The sequence below is a fragment of the Silene latifolia genome, chromosome 9, assembly GCF_048544455.1.
Source record: "Silene latifolia isolate original U9 population chromosome 9, ASM4854445v1, whole genome shotgun sequence".
In the NCBI taxonomy this organism is placed as follows: Eukaryota; Viridiplantae; Streptophyta; class Magnoliopsida; order Caryophyllales; family Caryophyllaceae; genus Silene; species Silene latifolia.
Window position 1 is genome coordinate 184,748,763 of NC_133534.1, and position 15,315 is coordinate 184,764,077.

At 38.7% G+C, this 15,315-nt stretch overlaps 1 long non-coding RNA gene across 1 annotated transcript; it reads left to right on the forward strand.

Annotated features, from left to right (window-relative positions):
• The first annotated feature begins 12,830 nt into the window (after positions 1-12,830).
• LOC141598397 (uncharacterized) lies at positions 12,831-15,094 on the forward strand. The gene is made up of 3 exons (XR_012523483.1): positions 12,831-12,934; positions 13,032-13,140; positions 14,846-15,094. It is a non-coding gene; the product is annotated as an uncharacterized LOC141598397 (long non-coding RNA).
• The last annotated feature ends 221 nt before the right edge of the window (positions 15,095-15,315 follow it).

Below are 15,315 nucleotides of genomic sequence, written 5' to 3' on the forward strand. Positions count from 1 at the left end.
AGTTAATTCATAAATTGAATATAAGCGTTTTATATTTAATTAAATGTATATTGAATATTATTATACAATATTGTCTTTGTCGGACATGTATTAATAATTCAACTAATCCGTATTATTAGTTGATGCTTTAATACCCGATAACCGATGATAGTTTATAATGAAACCGCGTCATATACATTTAGAATTTAACGAACCGGACCACGAGTTAAAACCAAGAGGAAGTGGAAGCCCACTTCCCCTTGTGGGTTTCGGTTTTGCCGAATGAGAGGGAACAAAAGGGAGAGTTTCTCCTCCCTTCTAACCTAATCATTTCATTTGTAAAAATTCTAGGGTTTTTGAGAAAGTGCCTCTCAAAAATTCGGATCTCTCATCCAACAAAACCTCACAAAACAATCCTCTCAATATTGCAAGGCAATTAGAGGATTCTTTCTAGCACAAGGGCATTTCTCGGACAATCTTGGGTGCATCATTTAGGAGGAGGTCTACTTTGATCTCTCATTGCCATATTGCACTAGGACCGAAGGTTATTTCTATTGCTTAATCGTTCTTCGTTATATTTCGTTTATGACCTTTATTCACATGTTAAATTTACGTTATAATCCTTAAATTTAAAGGGTCTTATACGGATATTACCCCACAAGTGGTATCAGAGCGAGGCCACGTAAATTTTTCTATGTGATTTTCATCAAACGAAATGGATCGATTAATTTTTGTTGGAAAAATTCCACACGGCTGAAATTTTTTTTTCGGTTATTAATTTTTTTTTTGCACGGCTGCATCTTTTTGAATTCCGTGCCATGTTTTTGTTTTTGTTGTCGATTTGATCTTTGCATATTATTTTGTAATCGATATTCATTATAATGTGTTAAGATCTATCAATTGCTATTTCATTTCTATACGGATTAGGTGATATCGCAATTGGTTTTTGTCAAATCGATATTTTTTTTGTATAAAAATTTTGATAGACCGTGTGGCTTTTGGTCTCGGCATATTTTTATGTGCCACGGCCTGTTTTGCTTTGGGAACCGTGTCTAGTTTACACGGTTGCTTTGTTCTTTTGTTTTGTTTTCGATTTGTTCTTCGCGAATTGTTGTTTTAAACGATAATTACAACAATATGTGAAGATCATGTCAATTGTAATTTTGTTTTAATCCGGATTAGATTAAATTGCAATTGGGTTTTTACAAATCGTTTTGTTGTTTGATCTTTTGTTGATCTCGAAATAATTGAGCCGTTTTTCCTTCCTATTGTTGCTCTCGGTTTTAGCAACAATTTTAAAAAAAAAAAAAAAAAATTTACGGGTACTGTTCACGCCCAACAGTAGAAAAAAAAAAAAAAAAAAAAAAAATTCGGCCTTTGTTGCATAAAACGTTTTTATGCTCTCGCTTGATAGTGAAACGGTTCACCCACGTAAAATTAAGTTACTTTAAAACGATTTATAGTAACGGATTATCTCAGATTAAAATTAACTTGACTAAAGCGGTTTTGTCATATAATTTTAATTATCTTTGGTGGTTTGGATAAATTTAACATAATTACGGAATTATGTCACGAATAAATTTAATTTAGTTGATGCATTTTATTTATCGTTCTTTATTGTTTTGAATGCTTTTAATTACGTATTTAATTTTTTTTATAAACGGTTGTAACTTAGTGTGGCCTTAGTAGAACGTGTTACCGTAATGATGGAACACGGTCTTGGTTGTATTTTGAGATCTCGTATCTCCTTTTTATTTCTTTTAATTACAGTTTTCATTTAGAATGTAAATAGGTTTATATTTGTAAATTTTAAATTGTAATTTTTGAGAAGACCAAAGATGGAGACCGGATGCTCACTCCCGCTACATGGATCAAGATGGAACATCAAGATAAGCTTCTCGGGTCCAACGGTGGATTCCAAAGTTGTTTTATGTCCTTTTTATTAGGATAGGCCACACTAGGAATTTTTATTTACGTATCGCATTCATTTATTTATTTAATCGAAACGATAGTATGCATCATATTCCGCCTAAAAACCAAACCACCTAATAATTGCATGAAAACTGACACATATAGAGGTCACGAGTTAGTTTTCTTTGACATTCTCATGTCACACGTTTTCAAGCCGTCATCTAAATTAATTCATTCACGCAGTTGCTAGTTATTCGTTCACTTAAAATGAATTAAAACTTAGTTGATGGGATCTTCCTCGTATAAACAAAAATTGAGAATAGTCTTTATAGGTCAAACTCCAATGAGTCCCTTCTTCGTCGGTAGGCATAATATGACCCCTTCTACGTCGGGTAAGTTGGAACTGATTGACCTATTTTATCTCAACACTATGGTCACTCGTACGATCCTGTGACTATGGTGGACTATAGATAGGATTTACGGAAATCTATCGACCAAGAGTTCTTACGGAAGAATTAGCTAAACAGTTGGCTTATCAATTTACAGAAATTGAGTCTTGGGATCACTTGTATCATTCTTGAGGGAGATCAATTATGCAAGTGCAAGAGTCTACACGTTAAAATGATCTTTAAATAGACTTAAATCACCTCGATGAGTTGCTTATTTCGTTTTTGTTTTTCTTTCTTTTTCAGTGTAGATCACGAACTTTTAAACTGCTAATAACAAATGGCTGGTCACTTGAACGACCCAATGCCAAGTGCCACATTGGACCGTGAGTCCTGGCTTCGGATCTTCATGAATCAGATGAATCGGTCAACTCGATCAAGAATGATGGATCAAACTTCGCGGATCGGGAGGCAAGATTACGGAATCTTTGCCGCTGCGCCGACGGAAGCTCAAATATCTATTAGAGCCCCTCCCGGCAAACCCAGGTCCCACGGCTAGAGCTAATGAAATCGCCAAGTTTAACGATTTATGTATGGAAGCGGGTGCAATTAAAAACGTACTCATTTTTGCAATGGAACCCAATTTGCAGAAACGCTTCATAGCCCATGGTGCAAACAAGATTTTCACCACGCTCACTAAGGAATTCTCGAAAGCACCGAGAATCGTGACCTATGAGCATACCACTCGCTTCTTTGATGCGAGACTCGTAAGGGCCAACCGGTTAGCCCACACATTCTCAAAGCATGATTGAGAATGTCGAGAACCTGGAGACGCTTGATTGTAAAATCAGCGAGAACATCGTGATTGACCGCATGCTTCATTCACTCCACGATGGTTTTTCGCAATTTAGAGCGAATTACTATATGAATGATTTGAAGAAAAGTCCCCACGAACTGCACTCCCTTCTCGTACAGACCGAGAAGGACATGAAGTTCAGTGGGAGCATGAAACAAGATGTTCTCGTTGTGTCAAACAAGGGCAAGGGTAAGGGCAAGGTTCAGCCAGGCCTAGCAAAGAGGGCAAACCGAAGTTTAAGAAGTCGGGTTCGGGTAAGAGTGGGCTGGTGAGTCGAGCACCTCATCAGGCTCGACAAAGAGCAAAACCGAAAACATGGAATGCCATCACTGCCACAAGACTGGGCATTGGAGGCGTACATGTCCTGTTTATCATGAGGACATAAAAGCGGGTCGCGTTAAACCTGTTGGTATGTCTTCTCTCTCTTCTACTTTTATTCATATGATTGAGATTAACCACGCAAGTTACGGAACTTGGGTACTTGATACTGGTTGTGGTTCTCATCTGTGTAATCATGTGCGGGGGCTCGAAACATCGAACCCCTCGTAAAGGGTGAGGTGGACTGCGTGTTGGGAATGGAGCAAGAGTGGTGCTATCTCAAAGGGGACATATGTGATCCGACTTCCTAGCGGATTTGAGTTGTCATTATATGATCTGCTATTATGTACCTAGTCTTTCGAAAAACATTATTTCGGTTTCGCACTTAACAAACTTGGTTTTTCATTTGTAATAGAGAATAATACTTGCATTTTCTCATTACACGATATGATTTACTGGCAAGGCGTCTCCATGAACGGAATTTATGTTTTAGATCGACCACCGAAATATTACACGTAATGAATAAAAAGTTAAAGGTTGGTGACAAAGATCAAATGTATCTATGGCACTGCCGTATGGGACACATTAATGAGAAACGCGTAAAACAGCTCATCAAGAATGGAGCTATCTCGGCTTTTGATTTTCAATCATTTGGCACGTGTGAATCATGTCTCATCGGTAAGATGACTCGTATTTCCTTCAAAGGTGTTGGAATGCGCGCTGCTGACCTATTAGGACTCATACACACGGATGTATGTGGACCTATGTCAATCACCGCACGAGAAGGCTATAGGTATTTCATCACTTTCACGGACGATTTAAGTAGATATGGCTATGTCTACTTAATGAAGCACAAAAGTGAATCCTTTGAGAAATTCAAAGAATACCGAGAATAGGTACTGAGAACCTATTGGGCGAAAGATTAAAACACTACGTTCGGATCGTGGTGGCGAGTATCTTTCTCACGAGTTTGATCAACACCTAAAGGATTGTGGGATTGCCCTACAGTTAACTCCACCTGGAACACCTCAATTGAATGGTGTGTCCGAACGGAGAAATCGAACTTTACTTGATATGGTTCGATCCATGATGAGTCACACCGTGTTGCCTGACTCATTATGGGGTTATTCTCTTCTGTCAGCTGCTCTAATACTTAACCGAAGTCCGTCTAAAGCTGTTGACAAGACTCCGTATGAACTATGGAAGGGAACGGTCCCTAACTTGTCCTTTATACGGGTTTGGGGCTGCGAGGCTTATGTCAAGTGGAGACACGAGGATAAGCTCGGCCCGCGATCGGTCAAGACATACTTTATAGGTTATCCTAAAGGAACGCTTGGTCATTACTTTTATTCGCCAACCGAACAACGTGTTTTTGTTGCGGCTAGTGCGACATTCTTAGAGAAGGAATTTCTCGAGAATGCAAAGAGTGATAGAACCTTCGAACTGTCGGAGATTCCAGAACCAAATACCGAGCAACTATTGGAGGAACAAATTCCTTCAATCCCGGCTACGGTGAATATTCCTGAGGAACCTAGGAGGTCGGGAAGAGTCTCTATTCCTCCGGACAGATAAATTGGTATGGTCGAGGAACATGACATAGATGACATTCTACTCTTAACGAGTAGTGAACCCGCAACCTATAAAGGTGCCATGACTAGTTCTGACTCAAAGCTATGGCTTGAGGCCATGCAATCCGAGATGGACTCCATGTATGAGAACAACGTGTGGGATCTTGTTGACTTACCTGCTAAGGTTCGTCCCCTTCAATGCAAATGGCTTTACAAGATAAAGCATTCTGTGGAAGGTCAACAAGATATCTACAAAGCACGACTAGTTGCTAAAGGTTTCACCCAAGTGCCAGGTTTGCACTACGATGAGATTTTTGCACCCGTAGTTATCTTTGCGTTCCATTCGGATTATCTTAGCGATTGCCGCTTTTCATGACTATGAAATTTGGCAAATGGACGTGAAAACCGCCTTCTTAAACGGCTTTTTGGAGGAAGAGTTGTACATGGTACAACCCGAAGGTTTCATCGATCCAGAACATCCTAAGAAAGTGTGCAAGCTTAAGCGTTCCATTTATGGACTTAAGCAAGCATCAAGGAGTTGGAATCATCGCTTCGACCAAGTGATAAAAGAAAATGGATTCACTCGATCGGTCGAGGAACCATGTCTATATATCAAGTCGAGTGGGAGCAAGATTGTCTTCCTAATATTGTATGTTGACGACATACTCCTGATTGGGAATGACATACCTCTCTTAACTTCGGTGAAAGTATGGTTGAAAAACCATTTCCAGATGAAAGATCTGGGAGAGGCACAAAGAATTCTAGGCATCCGTATCTATCGAGATAGATCACGTCGGATGTTATCTCTCAGTCAGGAGTCTTACATAGACAAAATCCTAGAGAGATTCAGTATGACTAACTCCAAGAAGAAGTTTCTTCCTATGGCTCCAGGGGTGCATTTGAGCAAGTCTCAGTCACCAGAGACACCGGAAGAGAAAGAGCACATGGCACGGATTCCTTATGCCTCGGCAATAGGATCTATCATGTATGCCATGATATGCACACGTCCGGACGTGGCATATGCATTGAGTATGACAAGTCGATTCCAACAGCATCCAGGTGAATCACATTGGCTGGCTGTCAAGAACATTCTTAAGTACCTACGGAGGACTAAAGATTGGGCATTGACTTATGGAGGCCTTCAAAAGCTATGCGCAACCGTTCTGTGAGATGCTAGCTTCCAAACGGATCGAGATGACTCGAAATCTCGGTCTGGATTCGTTTTTACTCTTAATGGCGCTGATCAGTGGAAGAGTTCGAAACAAACTCACATAAACAGATTCTACGACCGAGTCCGAGTACTATGCCGCATCTGAAGCTACAAAGGAAGCGATATGGATGCGTCAATTCTTACATGGGCTATCTGTAGTGCCTAGTTCGAATGACCCGATCACCATCTATTGCGACAATAGTGGTGCCATCTTCCAAGCTAAGGAGCCAAAGTCTAGCAACAAGTCTAGACATGTACAACGGAAAGCTCATCTAATCCGAGATTACGTGGAGAAAAAGGAAGTAGTGATAGAAAAGATTGCTACAGATGATAACATAGCAGATCCTCTCACTAAAGCATTACGACAAGATAAGCATGAAGGGCACGTTAATTCCATGGGAATTAAACGTGTTCCTAAGTTGTAGTACTCTTTTATGGATTAGATTCATTCTCCAATGTACTCTATACGACATCATCGTTTTGATACTTTATATATATATTTTGTTTTTCATGTGGATTTGTACGACAAATTTTGAACACCACAAAGTGAACTGAACAAACATTATATTTTTGGTCCTTAATTGCCCACGTGAGCTGATAACTCAAGGTAATTATTTTGTGACGTTGGTTGATGGTGGGTTCAACTAGCCATAAGTCAACAGGTTGACTGACCAATCACAGAGACAATTTATACAGATATCTCGTAGGACACAATTGTGACATCGACGTGGAGTCCTAAATGTTTTATAACATTCGGTGCCTGGTCGTGGATAGGACTTCCATGGTGATCCTAAGAGTCGATTCTTTTGACTATCGACTGTCTCTTGAGACTAAGGCAGATTTTGGGTGACTTTGGTTTCTTTCTCACGGTCATCCGTAACAGGGGGCCAAGTAGATTTTTTCTGGGTCATTTCATGCTGTGCTTAGATCGGAAGGAGTTCGAGTTGAAGGAAATATTCAGCCTTTATCAGGTACTCGATATTTCTCAGGGCCACTCGAGGAGTCAGAATCGAAATGCATGGCCATGCTCGGATACGGATTCGTTTTATCAGTTAAGTTACTCTCTAGTCGGGGAAACGACTCATGATACAGATCGATTGTAAAATACGACCTTTGTGGATCCAGATCTGCAAATTGTTTTACATTGAGTGGGAGAAATTTTAAATGAATATGAGAATCGGTTATCGCACATACACTTGTACGGACAAGTGGGAGTTTGTTGGAGCTTGTGTCCTCCAGTTAGTGCGGATAACGTCATTGCACATACACTTGTACGGACAAGTGGGAGCTTGTTGGGGTTGGTGTCCTTAACAGTTAGTGCAAGGACTTATAAATCTCTAAAAGGATCAAAGGGCATACTTTTGGTATTATTATCAGTTGATCCACGTTTATCAATAACGGTTGGCTTGCTAGATAAGTTTGACGTTATTGTCATACAGATGGCGGTGATCAACTGGTCCCTAAAAGTCACACCTATAGGATACGTTTGAGAGATGTGACGGTATGAAAATACAGTCATGTAGATGCCAAATTTGACTAACCAGTTAGTCCGAGTTATTTGACTAATAATAAGTCAAAATGTGATGTTGAGATATTTTATTTAATACGGATTAAATGAAAATGGCTAAGGCGAATTAAGCAGTTAATTCATAAATTGAATATAAGCGTTTTATATTTAATTAAATGTATATTGAATATTATTATACAATATTGTCTTTGTCGGACATGTATTAATAATTCAACTAATCCGTATTATTAGTTGATGCTTTAATACCCGATAACCGATGACAGTTTATAATGAAACCGCGTCATATACATTTAGAATTTAACGAACCGGACCACGAGTTAAAACCAAGAGGAAGTGGAAGCCCACTTCCCCTTGTGGGTTTCGGTTTTGCCGAATGAGAGGGAACAAAAGGGAGAGTTTCTCCTCCCTTCTAACCTAATCATTTCATTTGTAAAAATTCTAGGGTTTTTGAGAAAGTGCCTCTCAAAAATTCGGATCTCTCATCCAACAAAACCTCACAAAACAATCCTCTCAATATTGCAAGGCAATTAGAGGATTCTTTCTAGCACAAGGGCATTTCTCGGACAATCTTGGGTGCATCATTTAGGAGGAGGTCTACTTTGATCTCTCATTGCCATATTGCACTAGGACCGAAGGTTATTTCTATTGCTTAATCGTTCTTCGTTATATTTTGTTTATGACCTTTATTCACATGTTAAATTTACGTTCTAATCCTTAAATTTAAAGGGTCTTATACGGATATTACCCCACAAGGCCAAAGGGCCGTATCTTTGTTATGAGCCGAGCAGAAGCTGAGGCACATCCTGATATCATTACTGGTACATTTTCTATTTTTGATGTTCCTTGTTTGGTACTATTTGATACGGGTGCCTCTTTATCTTTTATTTCAATAAAACTCTCCAATAAATTATCACTTGAATCATCACAAGAAGAAAGTACATCTATATCTTTACCCTCTGGTGATGTCTTTTCCTGTTCTAAAATCTATCCGGAAGTTCCTATTTCTATTATGGGATCTATATTTCCAGCAAATCTTTTCCAATTTCCACTTGAAGAATTTGATGTCATTTTGGGCATGGATTGGTTACATACTTATCATGCTCGGTTTGAATGTCGACACCAGAAAATAATTCTTACAAGCCCTTCAGGTCACCGTGTGTCTTATCAAATGGTTAAAAGACAAACCGGTACTAAATTAATTTCTGCTATGAAGTTTATTAATGCAATGAAAAAGGGTCATCAAGCCTTCTTCTGTATGGTGACTACTTCTGATTCTTCTTCTCTGCCTCCTAAAGAGAACATTTCTGTAGTATGTGAATTTCCCGATGTTTTTCCTGATGAGCTACCGAGAATTCCTCCTGAAAGGGAAGTTGAATTTGCTATTGATCTTATTCCTGGTACCAGCCCTATTGCTAAAGCTCCTTATAGGCTGGCACCGTCTGAAATGAAAGAGCTGAAGACTCAGCTGGATGATTTGATTGCCAAAGGATTTATTCAACCTAGCTTTTCACCTTGGGGTGCTCCTGTCCTCTTTGTAAGAAAGAAGGATGGATCTATGCGATTATGCATAGATTATCGTGAACTTAACCGAGTTACTATCAAGAATAAATATCCTCTTCCTAGAATTGATGATCTTTTCGACCAACTTCGAGGTGCTTCTACTTTTTCCAAAATTGATCTTCGTTCGGGCTATCATCAAATTCCAGTCCGAGAAGCTGACATTCCTAGAACTGCCTTCAGTACGAGGTATGGTCATTTTGAGTTTACGGTGATGCCATTCGGTTTGACCAATGCTCCAGCTGTATTCATGGATCAGATGAACCGTACTTTCAGAGAACACCTCGACAAGTGTGTTGTAGTGTTCATTGATGACATCTTGATCTATTCTAAATCTGAAGAAGAACATGTCCAACACCTTCGTGTTATTTTAGAGATTTTGCGCCGTGAAAAATGGTATGCTAAATTCTCTAAATGTGAGTTCTGGTTACCTAAAGTGACCTTCCTTGGGCATGTCATTTCAAAAGAGGGTGTTATGGTAGATCCTGCCAAAATTGAAGCCGTTGTTGATTGGAAAAGTCCAACCAATGTTTCTGAAATCCGTAGTTTCCTTGGCTTGGCGGGTTACTATCGACGATTTGTGAAGGATTTTTCAAAGATTGCTAGGCCGATGACTCAGTTGTTGAAGAAAGAGTCTAAATTTGTGTGGTCTGAAGAATGTGAAAATGCCTTCCAGGAATTGAAAAAGAGGTTGACTACCGCTCAGGTGTTGACCTTACCTGAAGAAGGAGTGGACTTTGATGTATCTTTGTGATGCTTCTAAGCATGGTATAGGTTGTGTCTTGATGCAAAAGAGGAAAGTCATTGCTTATGCCTCTCGACAGCTTAGAGTTCATGAAGTTAACTACCCGACTCATGATCTTGAATTAGCTGCGGTAGTACATGCTTTGAAGATTTGGAGACACTACCTCATTGGAGTCCATTGCAACATCTACACCGACCACAAGAGCCTGAAATATCTCTTTACCCAAAAAGAGCTGAACATGAGACAAAGAAGATGGTTAGAATTGGTGAATGACTATGATGCCAATCTAATTTATCATGAAGGAAAAGCTAATGTGGTGGCTGATGCTCTTAGCAGAAAATCCTGTCATTCTTTGAATTCTTTTCGGGACTTACCTCCTGAACTTGCTATAGAACTTCAAAAATTAGGAGTAAGCCTTGTAAAAAGGGGCTCTCATCATCTTGATGCCATGTCAGCTGAACCTGACTTCCACCGTGAGATCCGTACTTGCCTTCCTAATGATCCTACTTTCATATCCATTCGAGCTAAAATTCAACTTGGGCAAGCAAAGGATTGTAAGATTGATGATGATGGGTATCTCCGTTATCATGGTAGAATCTATGTTCCGAGTGCAGCTGATTTGAGAAAAAGAGTTCTTGATGAAGCACACCTTTCTCCTTACTCCATTCATCCGGGAGGTACCAAAATGTACAAAGATTTGAGATTGCAATTCTGGTGGCCTAGGATGAAAATTGAAGTTATGGAGTATGTCAGTAAATGCCTCACCTGCCAGAAAGTAAAGATAGAACATCAAAAGCCCGGGGGTTTGCTTCAACCCTTGGATGTTCCTCTTTGGAAATGGGAGTCTATTTCCATGGACTTTGTGATGGCCTTACCCAGGACTTCCACTGGGAAGAATGCTATTTGGGTGGTTGTGGACCGATTGACTAAGTGTGCTCGGTTTATTCCCATTAGAGAGACCTGGGGTTTAGAAGTTCTAGCTGGTGCCTATGTGAATGAAGTAGTACGCTATCATGGGGTTCCTAAGGATATAGTTTCAGATCGAGATCCTCGATTTTGTTCTCGTTTCTGGACTGCATTACAGAAGGCCTTGGGTAGTAAACTATTAATGAGCACTGCTTTTCATGCTGCCACTGATGGTCAAACTGAGAGAACAATTCAAACCTTAAAGGATCTTCTTCGTGCCTGTGCCTTAGATTTCCAAACTTCTTGGGAGAAATGTTTACCTTTGGTTGAATTCTCTTACAACAACAGCTATCAAGCCTCCATTAAAATGGCACCATATGAAGCTCTGTATGGTAGAAAATGTCGTACTCCTGTATGTTGGGATCAAACCCAAAATGTTCCAATGTTAGGACCTGATTTGGTGACCGAGTCCATTGAACAAGTTAAGATCATTCGGGAGCGGATGAAAGCCGCTCAGGACCGTCAAAAATCTTATGCTGATGTCCGTCGTCGACCACTTTCCTTCGAGGTTGATGATCAAGTATTCCTTAAAGTGTCACCTACGAAAGGGGTGAAACGGTTTGGCATTAAAGGGAAGCTGAGCCCTAAATATATTGGACCTTTTCAGGTGATTGAAAAGATTGGTCCAGCTGCTTACCGTTTAGAATTGCCCCCAAATCTGAGCAAGGTTCATAATGTCTTCCATGTTTCTCAGTTGAGGAAGTACATTAGTGACCCTAGTCATATAATCCAAGAAGAGATTCTTGAATTGGAGCCTAACTTGGTGGTTGAAGAAAGGCCAATTCGAATTCTTGAAAAAGCCAATAAGCAACTTAGGAGCAAAGTTGTGCCTCTAGTCTGTATTCTTTGGCGTTGTGGAAATGTCGAAGAAGAGACTTGGGAAACTGAAGCTTCTATGTTAGCTAAATATCCTGAATTATTCTCGTAAGGTATTCCTTTTCTTACTTTTTTTCCGAGTTACTAAGCCTTGTATAATCATAATTAGTAAAGATAGTATTCTTACTATAGAATTTTAAACTAAAAGTTTGAAAATGCTTGTATGATTTTCAATGGTTTTAACATTAGTGAATGTTGAATCTCGTTGTTGGTGACGTCCCAATAATGGGTTTTCTCATTTATTGGTGTAGAAATATTTTTATATCTTGATATGAATATGGATGTTCTTGTCTGATCAACAAGAGTATCACCGTTTCATTGAAAAGATACCTATATTTTCTTATAACTATAATTTCTCCTTCTAAGTTTCGAGGCGAAACTTTTTAAAAGGAGGGGTGATTGTAACGCCCGTAATTTGCAGTAATTTTGCATCGTTAATATATTTTGAAATGATTTATTAATCAAATAAAAGTTGATATTTAAGTATTTAAAGTAAAAATAATTCAAAGAAATATAATTTTATTATATTTTGAAGAAAAGTATTTATTTTGATAGTTTTGAGATGTTTAAAAATAGTTCAAACCGTGTAAAACTTTTTATTTCGAAATAAGGGCGTATCGGGGGGAAAATGACAATTCTTTTGAACGTTGGGTAAACGAAATTGGAAATGGGTCGTATGAATACTCAATTTTCTTGTAATCTCGTGTTTAAAAACTTTGGTCTTGACGGAATTTGCGTTTGACTTACGGATTTAATTATTATTGAAACGAATCAAAACCGACTCGTAAAAATCCCGACTAAAAATCCCGCACCTTCCTTTCCTCCTTTCCTTTCTCCCTTACGCGGCACACCTTCCCCCTTTTCTTTTTTTTTTTCTGATTTTCTTACTTTCTATCTTCATCTTCTCTATTATCCTTTTACCAAAAACACCATTTTCACATAATCAAGCTATTTTGGCCATAATTTCTTCGTTTCTACTCGGATTTTCACGAAATTTACCTTTCCGGAATCCCCTCGCCGAGATCTACAACTTGGTATAATTTAATTTTAGTTTTCTTGAAGTTGTTTTAAGACCAATTTTCGGAAATTTCGGTTTATATACTTATCTTTGTGTTTTTATTGTTTAATTAGGTGAAGATTTGGAAGACGAGTTCGGGGACTCGTATATTGTAGAGGATAGCGGCTAGTTGTTGTTAGGGTTTTGGTTTTGAGGTGCTAATTGCTCTTTTTCTAGCTTAAGGTAACATATTTCGAGTTACTCGACGAATTATCGTCACAATCTTTGTTGTTTGTGTATGTTTGGTGATTTTTGTTTGAATAGTAGTTTTCACATGTAAAATTTGTTGCATGCATGTTTAATTTGTGCCTTTTGTTAGTTTAAATTATCAAAGTTGAATTGGGGACGATTAATTAATGTTCAGACGGTCTTTTACTAATCAAAAATGGAAAAAAATGGTGGTGTAGGGGGACGGCCAGCAGCCGGCAGGCCCACGGCCGGCCTTGGGGTTGGCCCGGGTTGATCCGTTGCTTGTTTCGCGGTTTTCCTTGCAAAATTTGTTACTTCAGGTTTATTAATGACATAGTTAGTATGAGTACACTTTAGGAATTGAATCTTATAAGTAATAAAAATTATGTTAATGGTAAAACTATGCTTATGTTAATAGTTATCACATGTTAGGATAGTTTACAAAATGAATTTGTAAATAATAGGCTCAGAATGAATTGTATAGGGATAATTGTAATGTTTTGTTGATTGTGCCGAAAACTGAGCCTTAGTCCCTTTGACTGATGCGATGTCAGTTAATTGAGTGATTGGTCAGCCGCAATTTGACCTGCACTGCCGCAGGTGGGGTTGCGGGTAAAAATTCGGTTGAATGATTTAGATAATCGGCCTTTTTCTTGTTTTAGGCCATTTATCAAGCTTTAGTTCACATGTATAGCTTATTGAATTTAATAGTGTCTTGTATTGTAGAAACGGCCCTAGATTACCTGAAGCCTTTAATATGGTTAATATTGTTAGAATTGGTAATCAGTATTGAACACTTATTGAGGAACTGTTGGTTTGTCTGCTGAATAGACATTTATATAGCCTTTCACATGATTGAATGTTAGAATTTATGTTGGTAAGTAGGCCTTTTTGCCCTCTTAAGGTTAAGTGGGTGTCTTACTTGACTTGTGTGGTGAGTCTTGTGTGGTGTGGGCTAAAGTATTCAAGCTGGGACTAGCTGGGACTAGGTCCTAGGTGAGTATTTCGGCCTTCATCATAGATAGGTCTTTATAGTCTTTGACGAGTATATGTTCACTGCTTGATAGCCTTTGTGTTCCTGACTAGTGGATTTATATCCAAGTTGAGACATGACCTCAGTTACTTATTTTGATAGTAAGTGGTCAGCTTAAGTACTAGCCAACCCTTTGGTGGACTCCTTAGGGTACTCACTTTGTTTTAGAAAAATTGTGGGTCTTGGGTGCGGTGGTGTGTATCCACATGTCTAGGTCTGCGCAGATTTTAGGCTAGGGTTGTGTTGTCTCTTGGCCATGTTTTATTAATATTAACCGCTGAGCCAAGATACCGGTTCGATTACCTTCCCTACCTCGTGGTATAGACTCGAGTTACAAAGTGACTATTGACGGGACTAAGAACTTATGCCTGTCTTTGATATATTGCCCTTTCTTGTTTGATGATTCTATGAATCATAGAAGGTGAGATGCAAGCCGGCTATGGTTGATAGAGTTTGGATTACAATTTGTTAAATGTTTCACATGTTAGTTTAGTTTGGTCAGTTTAGGGCTCATATGTTAGAATAATTGATAATTGAATTATTTATCATCTTGTTTACATGTTTTACTACATGTTACATTAATTTTGACGATTCGTGGCTGGGAGGACTCGAAGTTACTCCCCACTGAATTGTGGCTTTCGTGTTTGTATAAAATGCGATTGACAGGTTGTTGATGCTTAGTTGGGGTCACAGACGAGCTAGTGAGCAAGGAACCTTGGACCTAGTTTGGCTATTCTTTTAGTAAACCTTTTCTATTTTGGTTTTGTATATAATTTGAAGGGACATATGTCTCCCTTTTCTATTTTGGTTTGTATCCTTATATTTCCGCGTCTTTAGTTATGTATGTAAATTAGTTTATCAGCTTTTGCAGGGTTTTTGACACTCTTCTTGAGTTGGATTGGTTGTGAATGGTTTAGGAAGAAATTTTTTTTGAAATTGCAGGTTTTTGACTAGTTGAACCATTTACAAACATATCCTACCAGTTTTTCTGTAGAATTTATGTAGTTAGTTAAGGTTAGATTTAAGGGTGTCACAAAAGTAAAAAAACATGTCCAAATATGGCAAATGGGACAGTTATGTGAATAGACGGAAATGGCAAATGGGACAGTTATTCGGAATAGGAGGGAGTACTATTT